At 36.2% G+C, this 23751-nt stretch overlaps 1 protein-coding gene and 2 long non-coding RNA genes across 8 annotated transcripts in view; 2 read left to right on the forward strand and 1 right to left on the reverse strand.

Moving 5' to 3' along the window:
- The window catches only part of LOC137637361 (uncharacterized), a 34301-nt gene extending 23398 nt beyond the window's left edge, over window positions 1-10903 (forward strand). The window contains exons 2-5 of one of the 2 annotated variants that reach the window (XR_011043586.1): window positions 786-984; window positions 4446-4569; window positions 6871-6976; window positions 10065-10903. This is a non-coding gene — a long non-coding RNA (uncharacterized lncRNA). The remainder of the gene's footprint in view (window positions 1-785; window positions 985-4445; window positions 4570-6870; window positions 6977-10064) is intronic. The other variant, XR_011043587.1, reaches the window with a different exon arrangement.
- The window catches only part of LOC137637362 (uncharacterized), a 268617-nt gene that overhangs the window by 151986 nt on the left and 92880 nt on the right, over window positions 1-23751 (reverse strand). The gene's annotated exons all lie outside the window — the stretch shown is intronic.
- LOC137637370 (uncharacterized) overlaps window positions 18086-23751 on the forward strand; it is a 38515-nt gene continuing 32849 nt past the window's right edge. For 2 of the 4 annotated variants that reach the window (XR_011043597.1, XR_011043594.1), the window contains exon 1: window positions 18090-18152. This is a non-coding gene — a long non-coding RNA (uncharacterized lncRNA). Of the gene's footprint in view, window positions 18153-23104; window positions 23180-23751 lie in introns of those variants that run through there. The other 2 variants (XR_011043596.1, XR_011043595.1) reach the window with 2 other exon arrangements.

Here is a 23751-nt window from a genome sequence, read left to right on the forward strand (position 1 = left end):
GAGTACCTGCACGACAGATGGCGCTGTTGAAGTACACCCCCTACCTGCATAGCGATCGCTGGCGGATTTTGAACGTAGAGTTTTCTGTCGAGCAGCAGAGCTGCAGCTTATATAATCACCGGGTAAGTATATTCAAAAATTTATTTTATTATAAAAATAACATTTTTCCTACATCAAAATCCGTTTTCTTTCAGCTTCGCATAAAGTAATATCCATGTATAAATAGCTAAAGGTTTGTGTCGTTAGGAAAATTACAAAGTACTTTCAAATTTGACATGTTAGGCCGATATACGTGACCTTGCGACGAGCTCTGCAACAAAAAAAGCAATTCTATTCATGAAATTAAAAAATACAGTACATACTTATCTCTGATAATGGTATAATGGTAGTATACGTATCATAACGAGAAAATATAAGTACAGAAGTGTGATAAATGAAAACATAAGCTATGTTTTGACAACTCTGCATCTCAGAGCTGTTCATTACTGTACAGGTTGAAGCGTGTAGCTCTATCCCGACTGAAGCTATGTCTGTTTTGTTAAGAATAGTTACTAAGGTCGTACAAATATTTTGTGAATGGATAACAGCATGATAGCCTATTGCTTAATTTATAAAATAATGGAATTGTTTATATATTTTATGTACTATGTAAATTTTGAATGAAGTCTTGGTGCCTAGCAATGAATTTCTCTAAAGTTAGATCAAATTTTAGCATTTTTCAAGTGACACTATTAGGGAAAGGGCTTTTTTTTATGATGATTTATTTTAATTGAGCAATATTCCAGGTAAGGTTGCTGTCACCCCAAGATGAAAGTGGCTTTTAATCATGACGCCGATGCGATGGAAATAGCCAGATCTTTTCTGGCTGCCCCAGCACGCTATCAAGACTTGTCGAGAAGTACTCTCACCGACCCTTTCTTTAAAGTTCCCTTAGGAACTCGTAAATCATCGCATCTGTTTGTACTGGATGGAAATCCTTTATAAGTAAGTTGCTTTTAGTTTTTGATTATCTGGAAAGTGTTTTCATAAATTGAAGTGTGCTATTGGCTAGGAAAACAAGTAACCTTATAGGTTACTTTGAGGTACTGTACTGTATAGGCTATTGTGTTGAGGGTAGGATCAAATCATCTTTGTTCCGACGCTAAATACAAAACCTTTCGCTCTTCCAGCGAAATTGGAAGACTAGACATGAGACGTTTAGAGAGGGGTAACTCCCCCGCTGCTACTTAGCGGCGGGTAGGGGAGGTAGCCGGCTACCCTTCTCACACACAGACACACATACACACGCATACAGACACACCAGTGTTGTCTCATCACTTTTGATTGAAGACAGGACTCAGAGGGGGATAGGTGATGGCAGGCCAAATTTATATAAAGAACTCAAGGTTTGTGTTAAGAAATATACAAATTACTTTCAAATTTGTCTTTTTTATTGTTGTTAAAGAATGGTCAGTAGTGGAAGAATGATATTAAAAGTGTCATATTTGTCAAGCTTTTTATTTGTATTCATTAATAGATATTTTGTTTGGTAGTTCATCCTTCTTAAAATGTTTATACATAATCCAGAGTGAGTTGGCAATTTACTTGCTGCCATTTTCTCTCTGGTGAATTTTTATTTAAATGTAAAAATTAAAGATTTTTATATTAATTATGAGTGAATTTGTTTTGGTTGAAGTTATCAGTGATAAATTCTGAATAGAAAGCAGATCATTTGAATTGAGTCAGCCTTTGTAAAATATGTTAGATGAAATATGACTTCAAGAATAACATTTGTATAATTAAAATCAAAACAAGAAAGAAAGAATTCTTGTTAGGCACATGCAAAAGACTGTCCTCTTTTCTTATGAAAATGGCGGAGATACAAGATGTGTCAAATTGCAATTTCTCAATAAACTCATTAAAAAATGTCTTTTCCAATATTTTCATATACTGTATATTTACAGCTAATGATATACACGTTTGATGCTTCAGGGTACCTGTATTTTCAAAAACAGCCCATATATGTACAGTTTCTTCCCTGCAAACTTGAAACTAATACGGTTAGTTATAGATAATGAAAAATGGGCTAATTTTTTACCCTTGGGCCTCTGACTCAATGTCGTTGATACCCTAGTTGAATAATTAAAGAGTTCTTCTGATTGTACAGGCAATAACCTTTCCAATGATTCCTAATTTGCACCTGTGATTGATTTCTTTCTATATGAAAATGTCCTTTCTATTGTCCCTACCCATAACTTTTGCGTCCTAAGAAAAATTTGAAAAAAAAAAAAAATAGAGGTCTTACTGTCTTTGAAAACCTCCAGTATTTTTAACCCTTTTACCCCCAGGCTCTTTGGAAATTTCCAACCTTTAACCCCCAAGGGGTTATTTTTTTCCCAGCACATTTTGCAGTATATTTTTTTTAAATTGCTTTTACAGCCTTAAAATTTTGTCATAGAGAGGTCAGGTTGGTCTCATTTGCTTGGAAAATGTCTGAATTTTCTTAGAAAATTATCAAAAATATGAAAAAAAAAATTTTATAGCATTTTTTTGCAAGGACGTACCGGTACATCCATGGGGGTAATGGGATGTCTTTTGTGAAACGTAGCAGTACGTCCTTTGGGGGTAAAAGGGTTAATACTTTACCTTAGTTAAAGCTGCTTCAAGTCTTCCACTGAATGATATTTTTGAAAACGAAGGCAGCGAGTTGCATATTTTCTTTCAGCCTCTCTTAGATTTGACAGGAGATGCAGATTCATTATTTTAAAATCTGTAAGTATTTGTTGAATTGATTACAATCCAAGAGAAACTGCTTTTTGGGCTCATGAGAAAAGAGGACAGTCTTTGGCATACATACATACACATACCAAAGGCACTTCCCCCAATTTTGGGGAGCAGCCGACATCAACAACGAAACAAAACAAAAAGGGGACCTCTACTCTCTACGTTCCTCCAGCCTAACAAGGGACTCAGCCGAGTTCAGCTGGTACTGCTAGGGTGCCACAGCCCACCCTCCCCCGTTATCCACCACAGATGAAGCTTCATAATGCTGACTCCCCTACTGCTGCTACCTCCGCGGTCATCTAAGGCACCGGAGGAAACAGCAGGGCCTACCGGAACTGCGTCACAATCGCTCGCCATTCATTCCTATTTCTAGCACGCTCTCTTGCCTCTCTCACATCTATCCTCCTATCACCCAGAGCTTTCTTCACACCATCCATCCACCCAAACCTTGGCCTTCCTCTTGTACTTCTCCCATCAACTCTTGCATTCTTCACCTTCTTTAGCAGACAGCCATTTTCCAGTCTTTTGCAGATGCCAAACAAGTATTTTTGTAATGATAAAAAGGCTTTACACATTCCAAAGATTCCTGGAATAAAGTCAAGTAACATTCCATTGGTACTTTTATCTTCCAATCATTCCAATAACTAATTGATTTGAATATATATTACATGCAGATCCCAGTGATACAAGTTAACCCTTTTACTCCCAAAGGACGTACTGGTACGTTTCACAAAATTCATCCCTTTACCCCCATGGACGTACCGGTACGTCTTTGCAGAAAAATACTATAAATTTTTTTTTTTTCATATTTTTGATAATTTTTTGAGAAAATTCAGGCATTTTCCAAGAGAATGAGACCAAGCTGACCTCTCTATGACAAAAATTAAGGCTGTTAGAGCAATTTAAAAAATATATATTGCAAAATGTGCTGGGGAAAAAATAACCCCTTGGGGGTTAAGGGTTGGAAATTTCCAAAGAGCCTGTGGGTTAAAGGGTTAATATAATGCACAGACTCACAACTGATTATTATTGAAGCTTCATGATGACTCCCAAAACTGTTCATACTTTGATATAATCATAATCACTGCAATGTTCTTCATAATCACCATCCTGACTATGCTGTCCTTTATCAATGTCCTCATCACACTGTTCCATACCTGTAGTTTTCTCGACTGTATCTATCAGGTCAGGGGGAAGTACTGGCCCGCATGACCACACTGGCTCCAAAACACCCCCATCATTTCTTTCACAAACTTGTCCAGGGTCATGTGTCTTTGGAGACCAGAAGATTGGAATATCCGCTCGCTTGTGGATAGCAAGGGGATGGTTCACACAACCAATGTGCGGAATAAGGTTGTCTCGGAAAGACGGCCATGGGAGAGGTCAGTCTTAGATTTCGCCGTCAGTCGCTCCTCTTTTCCAACCATCTTCTTAACAGGATTCTACATGATGTCAATAGATTTCTCCAACTAGGTTTATAGCTTAAATAGTAATAATAATAATAATAATAATAATAATAATAATAATAATAATACATACATATACCAAGGCACTTCCCCCAATTTTGGGTGGTAGCTGATAATAATAATAATAATAATAATAATAACAATAATAATAATAATAATAACCAGATAAAAATGATAATGCTTGGATAGCTTAATTCCTTTTCTATTGTATTACAGGATGGTGTGTAAGGGAAGAACAATAGTACACCGCAAGTAAGAGGTCTATGACGACTGTTGCAGCGAACAACAAGGACAGAGCTCAAGAAGTGTATTTCTCACTACTGCCACTGACCCTGTATAGGTAAGTTCTCACCAACAGCCGTTTTTACACTAAGTCCTCGACTTAAGACTTAATAGGTTCCTAAAAACTGTTTGCGAGTCAAATTTTTAAACTTGGGCCTGGGGTAAGCGTCATTTAACTTGCGTGCCGACAATTTTCAGCAGCAAAGGTCAACAGATGGTCAAATGTCGTCTTGCTTACTGTATTGAATTCCATATTGTTTGATTACAGTACTTCATTATGAGGTTTTGATACAATATCTGAGATTTTATGATTTCATTTTGGATTTGAGGATAGATGTGAGAGAGGCAAGAGAGCGTGCTAGAAATAGGAATGAATGGCGAGTGATTGTGACGCAGTTCCGGTAGGCCCTGCTGCTTCCTCCGGTTCCTCAGATGACCGCGGAGGTAGCAGCAGCATTATGAAGCTTCATCTGTGGTGGATAATGTGGGAGGGTGGGCTGTGGCACCCTAGCAGTACCAGCTGAACTCGGTTGAGTCCCTTGTCAGGCTGGGAGGAACGTAGAGAGTAGAGGTCCCCTTTTTTGTTTTTGTTTCATTTGTTGATGTCGGCTACCCCCCAAAATTGGGGGAAGTGCCTTGGTATATGTATGTATGTATTTTGGGTTTGTTTGTATCACCAGATGTCTTTGAGGACCTTCTGAAAGTCACTGTTCTTCAGTAGCTAATTTTCATAATTTTTAATCTGGAAAGTTTTTTATTTTAAATTCAATCTTGGTAATAATTAGAACTAGTAATTAATCCTTTAGGCTTTATAGAAATTTTTATAACTATTCTTCTTTGCTCAATGGGTTAACTACTGCACTGTAATTGTTCAGTGGCTACTTTCCTCTTGATAAGGGTAGAAGAGACTCTTTAGCCGTGGTAAGCTGCTCTTTTAGGAGAAGGACACTCCGAAATAAAACCAATGTTCTTTAGTCTTGAGTAGTGCCATAGCCTCTGTACCATGGCCTGCCACTATCCTAGGTTAGAGTTCTCTTGCTTGAGGGTACACTCGGGCACACTATTCTGTCTTATTTCCTTTCCCCATTTTTTTTTTTTGAGTTTTCATAGTTTATATATGAAAGATCTATTTTGATGTTGATACTGTTCTTAAAATATTTTATGTTAGTTGTTAATTACTACTCTTGTAATTTATTCATTTCCTTATTTCTTTTCCGCACTGGGCCATTTTCCCTATCGGAGGCCTTGGGCTTATAAATTAGCATCTTGCTTATCCAACTAGGGTTGTAGCTTAGCAAGTAATAATAATAATAGATTTCAGTAAGAGAGGAGTGAGATTCCAGTTATCCTATAGTCAATTTCTTTTAACGAGGCAGATTTGCACCGACTCGTAGCGGTGCCCTTTTAGCTCGGAAAAGTTTCCTGATCGCTGATTGGTTAGAATTATCTCGTCCAACCAATCAGCGATCAGGAAACTTTTCCGAGCTAAAAGGGCGTCCCTTCGAGTCGGTGCAAATCTGCCTCGCTAAAAGAAATTGACTATAGTTCGTTGATAAGATTTTCCTTCACCAAGAATGAATTTGAAATGTGCCTGCAAAAATATTTGATTGTGTCGATATATTTTTATTTTCCTTTTCATTAATGTCCCCTTGTCAATATATTTACTATTTCTGGACCTCCATGGATGACAAAATTGTTTAATTTCTGCCTGTTGCTAGTTTTTATATTATCCTAAATATCAATAATTTAATCAATAGATATTCCATATTTGGTAGTTCTGCTGTTCAGAATTTTTATACATAATTCAGTGAATTGGTTATTTCCAGAGTGCTAGTTTTATTTGCTTTGAGAATTACTCTGAGAAGTTTTCTTTATAGATTAAACTACAGTAGGTTAAAAAGATAATTATAGTTTGATATAACTTTTGGTAGCTTGGATCAATTCTGAATAGAAAGCAAAATGTAGGAATTGAGAAAGCTTTATAAAATACTTTTAGATAAGATTTCCTAATAAAGTTTTAGAATTTTAATCTAAACAGGAGAGAAAGGACTACTTTGACACTTGCTAAAAAAACTACCTCTTGTGATACATACATATACCAAGGCACTTCCCCCAATTTTGGGAGGTAGCCGACATCAACAAGAAACAAAACAAAAAAGGGGACCTCTACTCTCTACGTTCCTCCAGCCTAACAAGGGACTCAACCGAGTTCAGCTGGTACTGCTAGGGTGCCACTACCTCTTGTAGTAGTATTTCATTAATGATTTTAAATTGGTTGAAGTGATTTTAATATTCAGTTTGTCTTTTTTTTCTAATTCCTTCAACCACTCGCTTTGTCTAAGATTGCCTATACTTTCAGATGTCAGACCTCGGTATCCTACTCAAAACTAAAATCAACAAGAAGGTTTTATAAATTGGTATGGCACACTGAACCTATAGTGGAACTTCAAACTGTGTTAACTAAGGTAAAATAGGTTTTCTTCACTGTTTATGTGATATATTATTTTAACATTTATTGATTTTAAGAAATTCTTATTTTTCACTTTTCTCGTACATAGCTTCTTTCCTTTCCTCTCTAGGTTATTTCCCCTGTTGCAGCCCTTGGTAGCATCTTGCTTTTCAAATTAAGGTTGTAGCTTACATACATACATATACCAAGGAACTTACCCCAATTTTGGGGGGTAGCCGACCTCTAACAAATGAAACAAAAAAGGGGACCTCTCCTCTCTATGTTTCTCCCAGCCTAACAAGGGACTCAACCGAGTTCAGCTGGTACTGCTAGGGTGCCACAGCCCACCCTCCCACATTATCCACCACAGATGAAGCTTCATAATGCTGAATCCCCTACTGCTGCTACCTCCGCGGTCATCTAAGGCACCGGAGGAAGCAGCTTAGCTATTAATAATAATATTACAGAATTCATATCAGAACTGGCACTGGAATTACTCCGATGACGAATGAAAAGGAGACTGTTGTTTCTCTCAAAATTTTCATGGTAGTGACTTCTGTCTTTATATTTCATTCATGTATCCTTTTCATATCACTATTCCCCACTAGTCTTTCCCTTCAGTACACTATCTGATAATTATTAAGGACTATGAGATTGGCTTTAATCTATCTATATACCAAGGCACTTCCCCCAATTTTGGGGGGTAGCCGACACCAACAATGAAACAAAACAAAAAGGGGACCTCTACTCTCTATGTTCCTTCAGCCTAATCAGGGACCCAACCGAGTTCAGCTGGTACTGCTAGGGTGCCACAGCCCAACCTCCCACATTTCCACCACAGATGAAGCTTCATAATGCTGACTCCCCTACTGCTGCTACCTCCGCGGTCATCTAAGGCCCCGGAGGAAGCAGCAGGGCCTACTGGAACTGCGTCACAATCGCTCGCCATTCATTCCTATTTCTAGCACGCTCTCTTGCCTCTCTCACATCTATCCTCCTATCACCCAGAGCTTTCTTCACACCATCCATCCACCCAAACCTTGGCCTTCCTCTTGTACTTCTCCCATCAACTCTTGCATTCATCACCTTCTTTAGCAGACAACCATTTTCCATTCTCTCAACATGGCCAAACCACCTCAACACATTCATATCCACTCTAGCTGCTAACTCATTTCTTACACCCGTTCTCTCCCTCACCACTTCGTTCCTAACCCTATCTACTCGAGATACACCAGCCATACTCCTCAGACACTTCATCTCAAACACATTCAATTTCTGTCTCTCCATCACTTTCATTCCCCACGACTCCGATCCATACATCACAGTTGGTACAATCACTTTCTCATATAGAACTCTCTTTACATTCATGCCCAACCCTCTATTTTTTACTACTCCCTTAACTGCCCCCAACACTTTGCAACCTTCATTCACTCTCTGACGTACATCTGCTTCCACTCCACCATTTGCTTTAATGGAAAGTCTATTTCGTCCTTGATCTGTTTAGTTAGCTGGACTTACCTCTAGTACTGCATAATACTAGGCAAGCAGTTCATTCTAATAGTCAGGCCTTCTCCCACATGAAGCTCAATACTACACAGTATTCTAGAAGTTTTATTCTAGCTGTGACCAAGTTGTGGAATGATCATTATTGAGTAGTTGAATTGGTAGAACTTCAAAAATTCAAACTTGCAAAAAATTTTTCATGTTGAACAGGCTGACATAAGTCTTTTTATAGTTTATATATTATTTTTTAAAAGTTAAATTTTTAAAATATTTTATTTTAATTGTTCATTACTTTTTATATTGTTTATTTGTTGCCTTATTTCCTTTCCCCACTGGGATATTTGTCCCTGTTGGAGCCCTTGGGCTTATAGTATCTTGCTTTTCCAACTAGGGCTGTAGCTTAGCTAGTAATAATAATAATAAGCTACTTTGTTTTGCATATGTGAGGAAACTTAACCAATCTGAGTTCAAACTTTGCCTATACTGTAATGCATATGTCTTTAGTGGACAAACGTCTTGATTTTAGTCAAATCTGTTACAATATCACCTCTGAGTTTGACAGAGGTGACCTGATGAGGGAATCTTACATTGTATAATGTACAGTATTGCTATTAGTATTTTGAAGTATCAATTGCCTCTGGGTCTTGTAAGAAGTCAGTGTGCTTATCACTTGTAGGTTAATAAGGTATGATTTTATTCGAATAGTAGTCTGAAATTGAGAGTATTAAAGATCTTGAAACTACCATGATTTTATTTCTGTCAGCTAACATCTTCATTTTCACCATATTAATTCTGTACTGATGATTGCTCTTGAAGATTTTCTTTCTTTTGCCTCTTTGTTAGTTACCCCTTCATTAGAAGATCAGCTGTTGCTGTCTTTTGAAATAAATGATCTATTGCTTGAGGGTACACTTGGGCACACTATTCTGTTATTTCTCTTCCTATTGATTTTTTGAAGTTTTTATAGTTTATATAGGAAAGATCTATTTTAATGTTGTTACTGCTCATAAAATATTTTATTTAATTGTTCATTACTTTTGTAGTTTATTGATTTCCTTGTTTGCTTTCCTCACTGTGCTATTTTTTTTCCTGTTGGACCCCTTGTGCTTATAGCATCCTGCTTTTCCAACTTGGATTGTACCTTAGCTATTAATGATTTTAATTGTCACTAGAACAACCCACAGACCTTTTTTTTTGTGTAGGTCTGCTTACAAGGTTTCAATGAATTAGTTTTGTGGTTCTTGTTTATAAAGTATTTGGATTTCACAGTACAGTACAGGAATAAGAAAAGATGACACTGTCAGTGTTAGAAAGCTTGAAGAGCTTGGCTAGAGACCATAGGGGAATATTTGGGAATATGGTTAAATTGTAAAGCAATTTTGTGATTTCTTTTTAATGAATGATTAGGAATTTTTCAGATTCAAATATATATTATTAATTTTGGAGATTTAAAACCTTTAAATTATAAGCTGAATTAATATTTCATGAAAAATATTAAACCTTCAAATTACTAAGTGAGATTAATCGTCAGTCATTTCTGTAATGAAAGCTTTCATAAATTGTTTTTTTCTACAGGACTAATTCTGAGACTTCTATTTCAGGCAAGCAATACGCTGAAGTCATCTGGCCCCGGTAAAGTTGAAGCGTGTGGAAAGAACTGCATATAAAGACGCCGTCCTGTTGCTTACGTCCTTGTCTGCTGATTGCCAGACGGGGGTTCGAGTCCCGGTCAAACTCGTTAGTTTCTACGATCGCTGCAACCTCACCATCCTTGTGAGGTAAGGATGGCGGCTTTGGGGGACCCTATATAGGTCTACCTGCTGAGTTATCAGCAGCCATTGCCTAGCCATCCTTGGTCCTAGTTTGGGTGCTGATCATATGTATATATGGTTAGCATCTACGGCAATGAAACTGCCCCTTGTCTCTGCTATTCATGAGCAGCCTTTAAACCTTAAACCTTTAAATGGAAAGTGTGATGAACTATTTTGAAATAATTTAAAGAGAGAACCAAAAAGTAGCATTTGAAGGATTCTGGTCCATCATTATATACATTTTACATTCAAAGAATTTCTTTCACCGATGTTTTTTAGGTTTCTATTTTTTGCATTTTAGGGTTATGTATGATAAGCAGCAATGTTCAAAAGTTTGATATTAAAGGGGTCATTGACTATCTCGATTGGTATAATTACTTGAAGAGGGAGAATCTTTTAACTAAACAGCTTTTTTTTAGTATTTAAAACAAGTATGTATGTTTTTCAACTTGAGGTAGTATGTATTATACAGTATTGAGACCTTTATAGAAGAATATTCATTAGTAAGAATTATTTTGTCATGCCAGTCTTCTATTAAATGTAAGATTTCAGTTATTGTGTAATATGAGTGTCTCTCTCACTGGGGAATTTTCCTTTGTGCTGAAAGAATAACACTTCTTGAACAGATGTTTTATGCCTCAATCAACAGTATCAAATCTATATATAAATTTTGTTTAAATTGAATAAGTGAATTTTATTTATTTCCATCCTAAATTAATGTAAATTTTAAGCATTTTCTCTTTTTTTATTTTTCCAAACTTCACCTGATGTTCACATATACTTCAAAATCTTGTTTGCTTCCTTACATTGATGCTTACCCCAAAAGCTGAAAAATTTCCCTGTTTTCTTTTAATAGGCTTAATAGCTTCCTGGCTAGTACAGTGGTAGCTAGTTTGCCTAGCATTCGCATGGCGGCAGATGGATCCCCGCCCGGGACCGCGAGTTTAAGCTGTTTGGAGAGGCCACTGCTGTGGTTGGGCACCACAGTTGGGGGTTAGGGCTTTCCTGCCTGACGTTCTGGTGAGCATCTATTCTGATAAATCTGGAACTGAAACCAGACACCTTTAACCTTTTAAGTCTCTAGTAAAGTATTGAGACAATTAGACGGCGTGGGTTGACCCACTGTCTTCTCTATCAGTCTGCATCGATCTAAAGAAAACTTCTTCTGACATATTCTGCAGATGTTTTTTTTTTCTTGTTATTAGCTTTATTTTGTAATCGTTCCATCTAGTTCAACTGGCGTGATCATATTTTCTCTTCTGTAAAAAGAATTTCTTCAATGATCGATGAAATTACATCTCCCAAAGCAATGACGTTTATGTACGTGATACTCTGTTTAATCTACTACGCTGCCATTGCCTCGGTATGTATCATCATTACAAATTTATTCAAAAGTATTAGTTCTGATATGCATACATACATATACCAAAGGCACTTCCCCCTATTTTGGGGGGTAGCCGACATCAACAAAGAAACAAAACAAAAAGGGGACCTCTACTCTCTATGATCCTTCAGCCTAACCAGGGACTCTACCGAGTTCAGCTGGTACTGCTAGGGTGCCACAGCCCACCCTCCCACATTATCCACCACAGATGAAGCTTCATAATGCTGAATCCCCTACTGCTGCTACCTCCGTGGTCATCTAAGGCACCGGAGGAAGTTCTGATATGGAATGCTAAAATTAGTTTCAACATATCTCAGTGATGAGAGTGGCATGGTTGATGTTAGTGTTGAGAGAGAGAGATGTTTGTTGTCATTCACAAATTCCACCCAGTTATGAAGTCCTTTCCTTCATGTGTACACAAACTGGATAACTTATTAAAAGGAGGAATACAAAGAGTTCTAGTTGTTTCTCCGGGCTCATATAATTTTGTCTCTTGTTCCGAAAGCTTCGGGTTGTTGGAGATGGTTCTAAATGTTCCTATTCTCAAGTAACTAGTAACTAACTTTGACCAGATTCTTCACTTAAGAGCCCTAGAATTATACTTTCAAGACATAGAAAATTATCATTGCTGATCTGGTATCAAGGCTTGAGGCTGTAGTCAATTTCAAGTTGTATTGTTTGATTTGATCTCAATCTTATTTTTGGATTAACTTGAACCTGTTTCTTTTTCAGGCAGGGTTAAAAAGAAATTGTGCTTTTGGTCAAAATTTTTAACAGTAAATTTTTCCAAAATATAATCCTTGATATTGTGCTTTTGGTCAGTTATTAATAGTAAGTTTGTCCAAAAGCAGATGAATTCTTGAACTATTTATAGATCCATCCTGTTCTATTTAGGGTGAATCCTTTCAATTTTATTTGAATCTGGTTTGGGACAGGCCAGGAAAGATCAGAAAAATGTATGGCAGGAAAGAAACAAAATGTTTATGCCAAGAAAGATCCGAAACTAGTTTATGCTCTTGGTCGGTGAGATGCTTATCAACATCTTTGAGTTGCAAGCTAAATTTTTTGTGATGATGTCAGGATGAAATGAAAGTATGTCATCATCTGTGGGGACCTTGGTCAATTGAAGTCACAGATACTAATAATGCTATTCAAGGTACTAGTTCTTTCAGAGGATCTACTGAAGGAATGGTGATTGATGTACTCTGGCAACATATGAACTTCATCATATACAATATCAAGAAACATGATGGTCAAGATGGTAACACATTCATTTTTCTGACTGAAGAACTTTTTATGTAAGATGTAGGATAAGGAGGTCTGCCCCCTGTCCCAGTTTACATATAAAAGGACTAGTTGTTACATCAAATGTATGTGAACATAAGGAAACGTTAGAGATGGCAACTTGGTGAACAAGAAAATATCATCTATTTCTCTAGCTCAACATCCTCAAGTTGGGGCAATGGATGGAATTTTTCAGTAATAGTGAAATATAGATATGTGATACACCTATTTGCCAAGATTTATTTTGTAAAATCAGTTCTATCTACCATGGCATATTCCCCAATTTTGTGAAGTAGCCTGATAAGGGACTTAGCTGAGTTTGGTTGGTAGACTTAAGGTGCTACAGCCCACCCTTCCCTGTTTTCCACTACAAATGTAGCTTCATATGCTGACTCCCGTACTGCCACTGCCTCAACGCCCACCAAGGTGACCCGAGAAAGCAACGGTGCCTATCAGAACTGCGGCATAATCGCTCGTCATTCATTTCTAATTGGAAAATATTCCTCCTTAATTTGAACCTATAGAAAGAATCTCCTTTCAAACATTGACACACTTTATTTCATCTTAGCATCAGCTTAAAGAGTAGGTTAGTTTTATGTTGCCTCAGTCCAAGTGGTCTTCAATATAAGGGTATCATGATTCAACTGTTACTGGGTTTCAGAGCCAAAATTGTTCTCGTATAATGTTACCCTTTTTATATCTTCGTACTCCTTTGTCCTGAGATGCAATCAAAGGGAGGGATGGGATATTTTCAGTTAACCCATCTGATGCTTATTCTCGTGTTCCACAGGTTTATGTTAATACCTCAAGTTTCTATGGTTTCTTAAGACAAACGTTATTTTTCTTAATTGATAAACTTTGCGGTAAAGTTGTCCCTTTAGTTTATTGGTAAATTATGTAATGTTAAAGTAGTGTTAACTATTTTTTATTTTGTTTTGCAAGAAATGCTTTTTATGTTATAGATGTATTTAATGCAAAGGTCCTGGAGTTGATAAAATGCTTTGTATATTTTGTTGGGATCTTTCTGTAAGGCCTAAATTGAGTGATCATGGTCCTCTGTATTCTGATTTGACTACCAATCTTTGTTGTCTAATTCTTGTCATAAATTTCCGGACAACCGATTGCCAATAATTGGGAACATATACATTTATATATAGCTAAACTAGAACCCTAGTTGTAAAAGTGGGATGCTATAGGTTCAAGGGCTCTAACAAGGGAAATATCCCAGTGAGGAAAGGAAATAAGGAAACAAAACAGTATGGTGGGGTGTACCCTCAAGCAAGAGAAGTCTAACCCAAGACAATGGTACAGAGGCTATAGCACTACCCACAACTAGAGAACAATACAGTAGTTTAATTTTAGGTATCCTTCTCATGAAGAGTTGCTTGCCATAGCTAAAGAGCCTCTTTTACCCTTACCAAAATGAAAGTAGCTACTGAACAACTACAGTACAGTAGTTAACCCCTTGGGTGAAGAAGAATTATTTGGTTATCTTAGTGTTGTCAGGTGTATGAGGACAGAGGAGAATGTGTAAAGAATAGGCCAGACTATTCAGTATATGTGTAGGCAAAGAAAATTGAGCCATAACCAGAAGGGAATCTATTGTAACACTATCTGGCCAGTCAAAGGACCCAATAACTCTCCAACGGTAGTTTCTCAGTGGGTGGCTGGTGCCTTGGCCAGCCTACTACCTACAGGTACGCATATTTTCTTGTGCAAATGAAGCCTAGAGCAAGTTGCAAAAAGGCACCATAAAATTTTCTGGTGTTACATTGCCATCCTTCTGTAGTGCCAGTCAAGGCTTGCATTTGTTAGCATGGCTATTTGATTTAAACTATGTCATCTTCCTACGTAAAGTAAAGCATAGTAGTTTTTCACGTCATTAGGCTTTTTCTTCAATGGTACATACATACATACATATACCAAAGGCACTTCCCCCAATTTGGGGGGTAGCCGACATCAACAAGAAACAAAACAAAAAAGGGGACCTCTACTCTCTACGTTCCTCCAGCCTAACCAGGGACTCAGCCGAGTTCAGCTGGTAGCTATTGGAAACAACCTTGCTTGGCAATCTGCTGGACTGGGGTTTAAGGCCCACTCAACCTCTATTGTATCTTATAGTGTATACAACCTCGCCAACCTTGTGAGCTAAGGTAGGTGATTTGAGGGGAGTCTCTAGGTCTACATATTGTTATAAGCAGCCATTGTCTGACCCTCCAATGTCCTCGCTTGGGTGGAGAGGGGGCTTGGGTGCTGATCATAATTATGTATATAAAGTCAGTCTCTAGGGCATTGTCACTGTGCCATACCTCTGCCATTCATGTGCAACCTTTAAAGAACAATAGCCTTCAAACCATCGTTCAATGCTGGGGTCTGCAAAATTTTCTGCTATGATTAACACAAGCTTAGGTATAACGGTAAGTGGATTCATCAACAGATAGTGTTCTCTTGTTCAATGCAAGGTACAGCCATCAACCTTCCTAAATCATTCACATTTTTAATCATACAGGTATTTAGAAAATGTCTAGGCCTACTGATATACATGAGGAGTTTGAAATTCTAAATCTTTTGGGGGTGATGTTTAATGTCCAATAGTTCACCTCTTCATGACAATAGATGTCATTTGTTCTTGGAATTCATTTTAAATGTCAAGAAAATACCAAAGTTAAGAGAGTCGGCAATGCGATTTACATGTTACCTGATGCTCGTCCGTAGCTTACACATTTGGATGTCCATAATTTTTTTTTTTAAATTATTAAATTATCGTATTCAATCTTGTCTTCTTTATTATTACTGCTTCCTTAGTGTTAAGTCCACCTATTAATATTAGTATTATTATTATTGTTATTAGCTATGCTACAACCCCAGTTGGAAAAGGCAGGATGCTATAAGCCGAAGGGCTCCAACAAGGAAAATAGCCCAGTGAGGAAAGAAAACAAGAAAATAAATAAACTACAAGAGAAGTAACTAACAATTAATATGATATATTTTAAAAACAGTAACAAAATTAAAAAACATCTTTCATATATAAACTATAAAAGCTAGGAAAAAAAACTAGAAGAGAAAGAAGATAATAGTTTGCCCGAGTGTATACTCAGGCAAGAGAATTTTGTAACCTCTTCCGTCATTAGGTTACTTAAGGCCTACTGTATTCATAATGTTCAAAATTGAAATTAACTATTCTAATGAAGTTTGAGGTTCATCTTTTGTTTGCCAGCTATCATTATCAAATGCTATATTCATAATTATAGCAATACGTCATTCTATATTTGACTTACATTTGTTATATTGGCATCATGTGTATTATGCAACTCTTCTAGGAGAAGAACATTCTAAAATCAAACCATTGTTCTCTGGTCTTGGGTAGTGCCATAGCCTCTTTACCATGGTCTTCTTCCACTGGCTTGGGTTAGAGTTCTCTTGTTTGAGGGTACACTCTGGCACAGTATTCTATTTGTTTCCTTGTTTCCTCTCCTCACTAGGCTATTGTTCCTGTTGGAGCCCTGGGGGTTATAGTATATTGCTTTCCCAACTAGGGCTGTAGCTTAGCTAGTAAAAAAGATATTCAAATAGCAGTCTATTTACAGAAGTATACAGTAGACCTACACCAAAACGCTCAACTATTAGATCTTTAAATTAATTTAAACATGAAATTAAGCAGCTGCTTTTAATGTAAAATATTGTGTATTTCCAATTCCATTTGGTATTCAATAAAATGCATCAAATGCAACCAAACTTAATTCCTTCATTTCAAAACTCCTCCATTCACCCAGTGTGAACTAGGCAACAAATACATCACAAAGGATATAGTTACATCGTGTAACTGCTTCTTTAATCCATCAAAACTATTATAAGGGTAATTAAATAACATCTCCCTTCATTTAAAAGATAAATGTATGTAAAGATAGTTAAACGAACATAGGCTAATACTGGTTTACATGAAGTCTATAGGCTAACTATAAATGGAGCCTTTGTACATTAGCGGCCAGTTCCTCCCATGTGTATAAGAATGGATACCAGCTAACCTACACTTCCTAATCCCTAACCTAACCTACATGACATGTCCTTACTTGCCTAATAGGGGTTTACCCCCCCCCCCTCTGTGATCCCCTTATACTGCTGTATTCTTAGCCATCATCCTACAGACAGGTGGCCGCTATTATACATACACCCTATCTACTTTTAGTTTGTGGTGATAGTTTAACTATTCTTAAGTGAATCTTACTAATTTTGTACCATACAACTATATAAGTTATGGAAGATAATATTCCTAAGGGCATTAACTCATAAGTTTGCTAAGATGACATTATAACGAAAAAGAAAATAAACATTTTTCGTTTTGGTAAATATAATAGTTACCCTTTAATAAGTAAATTACGTTTTCTCTAAATAAAAAGCTGTACCGTTTTCTTTTTCTTTAGCCCCACTGTTCTAGGGGTAACTTGCTTATACATTTCCCTCGTATATATCCATTAAATATTAGATTATATTCATACGAATATCCTATTATAATTGAATTAATCTATCGTAAGAATGTTTTAATATTTATCTTAAGCAATATAATATAATTTTAGTTAATGAAAAGGCTATAGAACGCAGACTATGGTGGAGGTCTCTGATTGGTTAAAACAATTCTTTAACCATCGGGCTATTTTGGGGTGAATTTATCCCCAAATCTGGAAATTTCTAGAGGTGTTTGGGGACATATCAAGTGTGTGAATTCCCATACGTCTGGTAACTGAAAAAAACACTCTACTGTAAATACTCATGAATAATTCTGTCTTCAATAAGATTTACAATAACTTAATTACGTTTTATTGTTTTCCTGTGGTATGAAATTCATTACAATTATAATTTGATTAATATATCTTCCAGAGCACAAACTGTAATCAGAACACGAGTTCAAGATAAAAAAAATTATATTTTACTGCTTGTGGTTTCAAAAATACCATAATTAAAAGTAAATACAGAATATATAATCATAGACGATACAGGAGTACATAGTACAGTATTTAGTGAGCTACAAATTTGTGTTGAAAAATGCCTGGAGAAACTACTTCTGGTCTGGGGAACTTTTAGGGACCTTCTAGGGATATACCTAACAGTGTAGACTATAGAAGAAGATTCATTTCTGTCTGACACAGAGAGGAAGAAGGAAGTGTGTCTTGTCTTTGAGCTTGTGATTCTGTGAACAATGAAGGATTTACTGGGTAAGGAGAGACACACTTTACAGGGTTTATTTCATTTTATTATGTTCTCGCTGTTGTTGTATTACTCAAAATACCGGAGATTCGAATACATTACATGTGTTGTAGGTTTCCATGATTGATAGTTAACCATCGAATTTCTTTAAGGGTTTTTCATTGGCAAAGAAATTTTTTTTTATTAAAGACGTTCCCCAAAATGGCTGCCTTTACGTGTGGTGGTTATTAAATGAGATCGTTTCCAGATGTGGCTTTAACTTTTCAATTAATGATAGGACGGAGTATAATTGTAGCCGTGTGGTTCGAGTTCCAATTGGGCACACTGTAATGACCTATAATTGTAGTTGTTACTGTAAAAGTGAATGGCCGTAGGCCTGGATTTTATAACCCAGATCAAATGTTTATAATACCTACTTTCTATAGATTTTTTGTTCCCATGATTGAAATAGAGGGTAGTAGCCTTTTAGTATCTGCTCAGTGTTTTATTTGATAAATACAGAACTGTTTTAATCACATACTTTGATTTAATCTGCTAAGAAATTTGACGAACTTTTTTTTCACATTTTCAAAGTTGTGAATGTGATGGTGTTGAATAGATATTGTGGAAACTGTGTAATTTGGGCAAATTATTTTCATTGAAAAGTTTCATTAGGAACCGAGAGTTTCAGGTGATGTGTGTTGGAAAGTTCTTCGTTTGTTGACCAGAATTATAATTCAGTGAACAATCTTTCTCACAATCATTATTTTACTAATACACAAAATGAATTCTTTGTTATAATTTGGTATATACATACTGTATAAATACCCATATAACATTCATTTGAATACAAATGCATACAATCCTTGGGACAAATATATGGACTACAGTTATTCTATTATTGTCTCACTTAAGATTAGTTTGACAACTAGCTGTATCAGCCACGCCCACCAATTAAGCTCTCTCTCTCTCTAGTGTAGGCCTATCTTATTCCCAATTATCAAGTTTTGCTAACCTTTATTTAGTTGATCATTTCTATGTTTTTTGTTTTCAAATCTATACTTTTAAGGGCTGCTTTTTATTTCCTGTACAGCAGGGGAACTCAACTCTCTACAGGACCTTGTTTGTTAACAGCAGCCCATAAACTAGAGGAACCTTCTCGCCTTATGCATTTATAACGGGAAATATCTGCTGTCTCATTGGCTAGTTGTGTGTGACGTCAGACACTCGTATTTATGAATGAAGGTTACGTAGAAGGCCTAGGGGTGAAAAACCTATACGTATTTTAGATTAAGTAGAGCTTGAAAAAATAAATTTTACAAAAATTAGTCTTAAAAATACTATTAATTATAAAATAAAATAAATAAAGAATCTTATTAAAGGCCGTAAATTAGATAAATAAGTTGTATTCGAAGGAATAATTGACTAACTTTCTGGCTACGATGATATATGTGTGTGTGTTCGTTTGTGTGTAAGGTCATAGAAAAACCTATACGTATTTTAGATTAATTTGAGCTTGAAAAAATTATTTTACAAAAAATAATCTTAGTAATACTGTTAATTTCAAAATAAAATAAATAAGAAATCTTATTAAAGGTCGTAGGTTAGACAAATAAGTCATATTCGAAGGAATAATTGACTAACTTTCTGGCTACGATGCTCTAGGCGTGTGTTCGTTTGTGCGTGAAACCAAGGCAATAACCAATCACAGCTGAGGAAGATCTAGCCAATCAGAGGACTGAAATGTACCACCAAGAGTAACGGGAGCTTATGAGTTGCTGTTGGAGGAACCTGCTCAATTACCCGTAAATTTCCTTTAAAACGCTTATGAAAAACAAAATAGGATGAAAAAACGTCATTAGTTAGAGCGTTTGACCTAATTGGCTCCCGTGAATCTGATTTTTTGGTCAACAGCAGCTCATAAGTCGGAGGAACCCTCTCGTCTTATGCATTTTTAGCGCGAAATATCTGTCGTCTCATTGGCTGAGACGTCCTCTGCTGTGATTGGTTGTAGTATGTGACGTCATATATATCCTCTGCTATGATTGGTTGTAGTATGTGACGTCATGTACGTCCTCTGCTGTGATTGGTGGTTGTATGTGACGTCAGGCAATAGTATTTTATGAATGAATTCGACTCGGTAGGAGTGAAATAACTATACATATTATAGATGAATTAGGTCTTATAAATTATATTTTTTCATAATACCAAACTTACGATAGAATTAATTTACTAATCAAATAGATAATGAATCTTGTTCAATTGCTTAAGCTGAATAAATACGTATTTTTGAAGGATTAAACTGTCTACGATTTGGCTACGATATAAAACGATGTTACCTAGGGGTAAAAAAAACTATACGTATTTTAGATTAACTAGACTTTAGAAAATAAATTTCACAAAAAAATAATCTTAGTCATATTATTTAATTTAGAATAAAATAAATAAAGAATCCTATTAAAGGTTGTAAGTTACATAAATAAGTCATATTTGAAGGAATAGTTGACTAACTTTCTGGCTACGGTGTTCTATGCATGTGTTCGTTTGTGCGTGAAACGAAGGCAATAACCAATCACAGCTGAGAATAAGCAGCCAATCAGAGGACTGGAATATCCCGCCAAGAGGAAGTTCCAGTGATTTATGAGCTGTTGTTCGAGAAACCAGTTACTTATTCCATTAAAAGTTCAAAAAGCTTTACCACTATTTATTTGTTCGCCAAAAACAGCCCATAAACCAGAGGAACCATCTCACCTTATGTGTATATTTAGTGGGAAATATCAGTCTCATTAGCTGATTCGTCCTCTGTTGTGATTGGTGGTTGTAGGTGACGTCACTAATCGTATTTTTATGAACGAAATTACGTGTCAGACCTAGGGGGAGGAAATATACATTATTATTATTATTAAATGCTAAGCTACAACCCTAGTTGGAAAAGCAGGATGCTATAAGCCCAGGGGCCCCAAGAGGGAAAATAGCTCAGTGAGGAAAGGAAACAAGGAAAAATAAAATATTTTAAGAATAGTAACAACTTTTAAATAAATATTTCCTATATAAACAATAAAAACTCCAACAAACAAGAGAAAGAGAAACTAGATACAACAGTGTGCCTGAGTGTACCCTCAAGCAAGAGAGCTCTAACCCAAGACAGTGGAAGGCCATGGTACAGAGGCTATAGCACTACCCAAGACTAGAGAACAATGGTTTGATTTTGGAGTGTCCTTCTCCTAGAAGAGCTGCTTACCATAGCTAAAGAGTCTCTTCTACCCTTACTAAGAGGAAAGTAGCCACTGAACAATTACATTGCCATAGTTAACCCCTTGGGTGAAGAAGAATTATTTAGTAATCTCAGTGTTGTCAGGTGTATGAGGACAGAGGAGAATCTGTAAAGAATAGGCCAGACTATTCGGTGTCTGTGTAGGCAAAGGGAAAGAACCGTAACCAGAGAGAAGGATCCAATATGGTACTGTCTGGCAAGTCAAAGGACCCCCTAACTCTCTAGCGGTAGTATCTCAACGGGCGGCAGTATATCAGATGAATTGGGACTCAGGTAATTAGATTTTACAAAAATAACCTTATAAAAGTTAGTACTTCTTTAATTAAACTAATAAAGGCTCTTATAAAAGGCCGTAATACGTTTTAGTGACGTCATCAATTGTGGGATGCATTTTAAAGATTGCCACCAGGAACCAGAACCTGAACCTAAACAGATTATTAGCCCAAAACATAACAAACGATCTATGAAATAAATATCATTTGGGAAAATGTAGATTTAGGTATTTTAATATTTTTATTACTAATATTATAATAAGTAATAGTAGTCTGAATAATATACTCCAAGCTGCTAAATTCAACTTTAAAAGTTACATTTTACACCCATAATATATGGAATAAACAACATGACTAGTGGTAAGTAGTATTTTATGCCCTTTTCAGCATCCTTTGTAATTCGTAGGGACATGCTTGAAAAGTAATTGAAATAATTAAATGCGTATATTTGGCATTTTGTGCGAAATTTAAGAGCCATAATTCCGTCTGTTTTGTTAATGATTATCCCTAATTTCCACATTCAATAAAACATAAGCGTATGAGAAATTACACTTTAGAATATTTACTGTACCACAATAGCTCAGTGAGGAAAGGAAACAAGGAAAAATAAAATATTTTAAGAATAGTAACAACTTTTAAATAAATATTTCCTATATAAACAATAAAAACTCCAACAAACAAGAGAAAGAGAAACTAGATACAACAGTGTGCCTGAGTGTACCCTCAAGCAAGAGAGCTCTAACCCAAGACAGTGGAAGGCCATGGTACAGAGGCTATAGCACTACCCAAGACTAGAGAACAATGGTTTGATTTTGGAGTGTCCTTCTCCTAGAAGAGCTGCTTACCATAGCTAAAGAGTCTCTTCTACCCTTACTAAGAGGAAAGTAGCCACTGAACAATTACATTGCCATAGTTAACCCCTTGGGTGAAGAAGAATTATTTAGTAATCTCAGTGTTGTCAGGTGTATGAGGACAGAGGAGAATCTGTAAAGAATAGGCCAGACTATTCGGTGTCTGTGTAGGCAAAGGGAAAGAACCGTAACCAGAGAGAAGGATCCAATATGGTACTGTCTGGCAAGTCAAAGGACCCCCTAACTCTCTAGCGGTAGTATCTCAACGGGCGGCAGTATATCAGATGAATTGGGACTCAGGTAATTAGATTTTACAAAAATAACCTTATAAAAGTTAGTACTTCTTTAATTAAACTAATAAAGGCTCTTATAAAAGGCCGTAATACGTTTTAGTGACGTCATCAATTGTGGGATGCATTTTAAAGATTGCCACCAGGAACCAGAACCTGAACCTAAACAGATTATTAGCCCAAAACATAACAAACGATCTATGAAATAAATATCATTTGGGAAAATGTAGATTTAGGTATTTTAATATTTTTATTACTAATATTATAATAAGTAATAGTAGTCTGAATAATATACTCCAAGCTGCTAAATTCAACTTTAAAAGTTACATTTTACACCCATAATATATGGAATAAACAACATGACTAGTGGTAAGTAGTATTTTATGCCCTTTTCAGCATCCTTTGTAATTCGTAGGGACATGCTTGAAAAGTAATTGAAATAATTAAATGCGTATATTTGGCATTTTGTGCGAAATTTAAGAGCCATAATTCCGTCTGTTTTGTTAATGATTATCCCTAATTTCCACATTCAATAAAACATAAGCGTATGAGAAATTACACTTTAGAATATTTACTGTACCACAATAGCTCAGTGAGGAAAGGAAACAAGGAAAAATAAAATATTTTAAGAATAGTAACAACTTTTAAATAAATATTTCCTATATAAACAATAAAAACTCCAACAAACAAGAGAAAGAGAAACTAGATACAACAGTGTGCCTGAGTGTACCCTCAAGCAAGAGAGCTCTAACCCAAGACAGTGGAAGGCCATGGTACAGAGGCTATAGCACTACCCAAGACTAGAGAACAATGGTTTGATTTTGGAGTGTCCTTCTCCTAGAAGAGCTGCTTACCATAGCTAAAGAGTCTCTTCTACCCTTACTAAGAGGAAAGTAGCCACTGAACAATTACATTGCCATAGTTAACCCCTTGGGTGAAGA

The sequence above is a fragment of the Palaemon carinicauda genome, unplaced genomic scaffold, assembly GCF_036898095.1.
Source record: "Palaemon carinicauda isolate YSFRI2023 unplaced genomic scaffold, ASM3689809v2 scaffold69, whole genome shotgun sequence".
Taxonomy (NCBI): domain Eukaryota; kingdom Metazoa; phylum Arthropoda; class Malacostraca; order Decapoda; family Palaemonidae; genus Palaemon; species Palaemon carinicauda.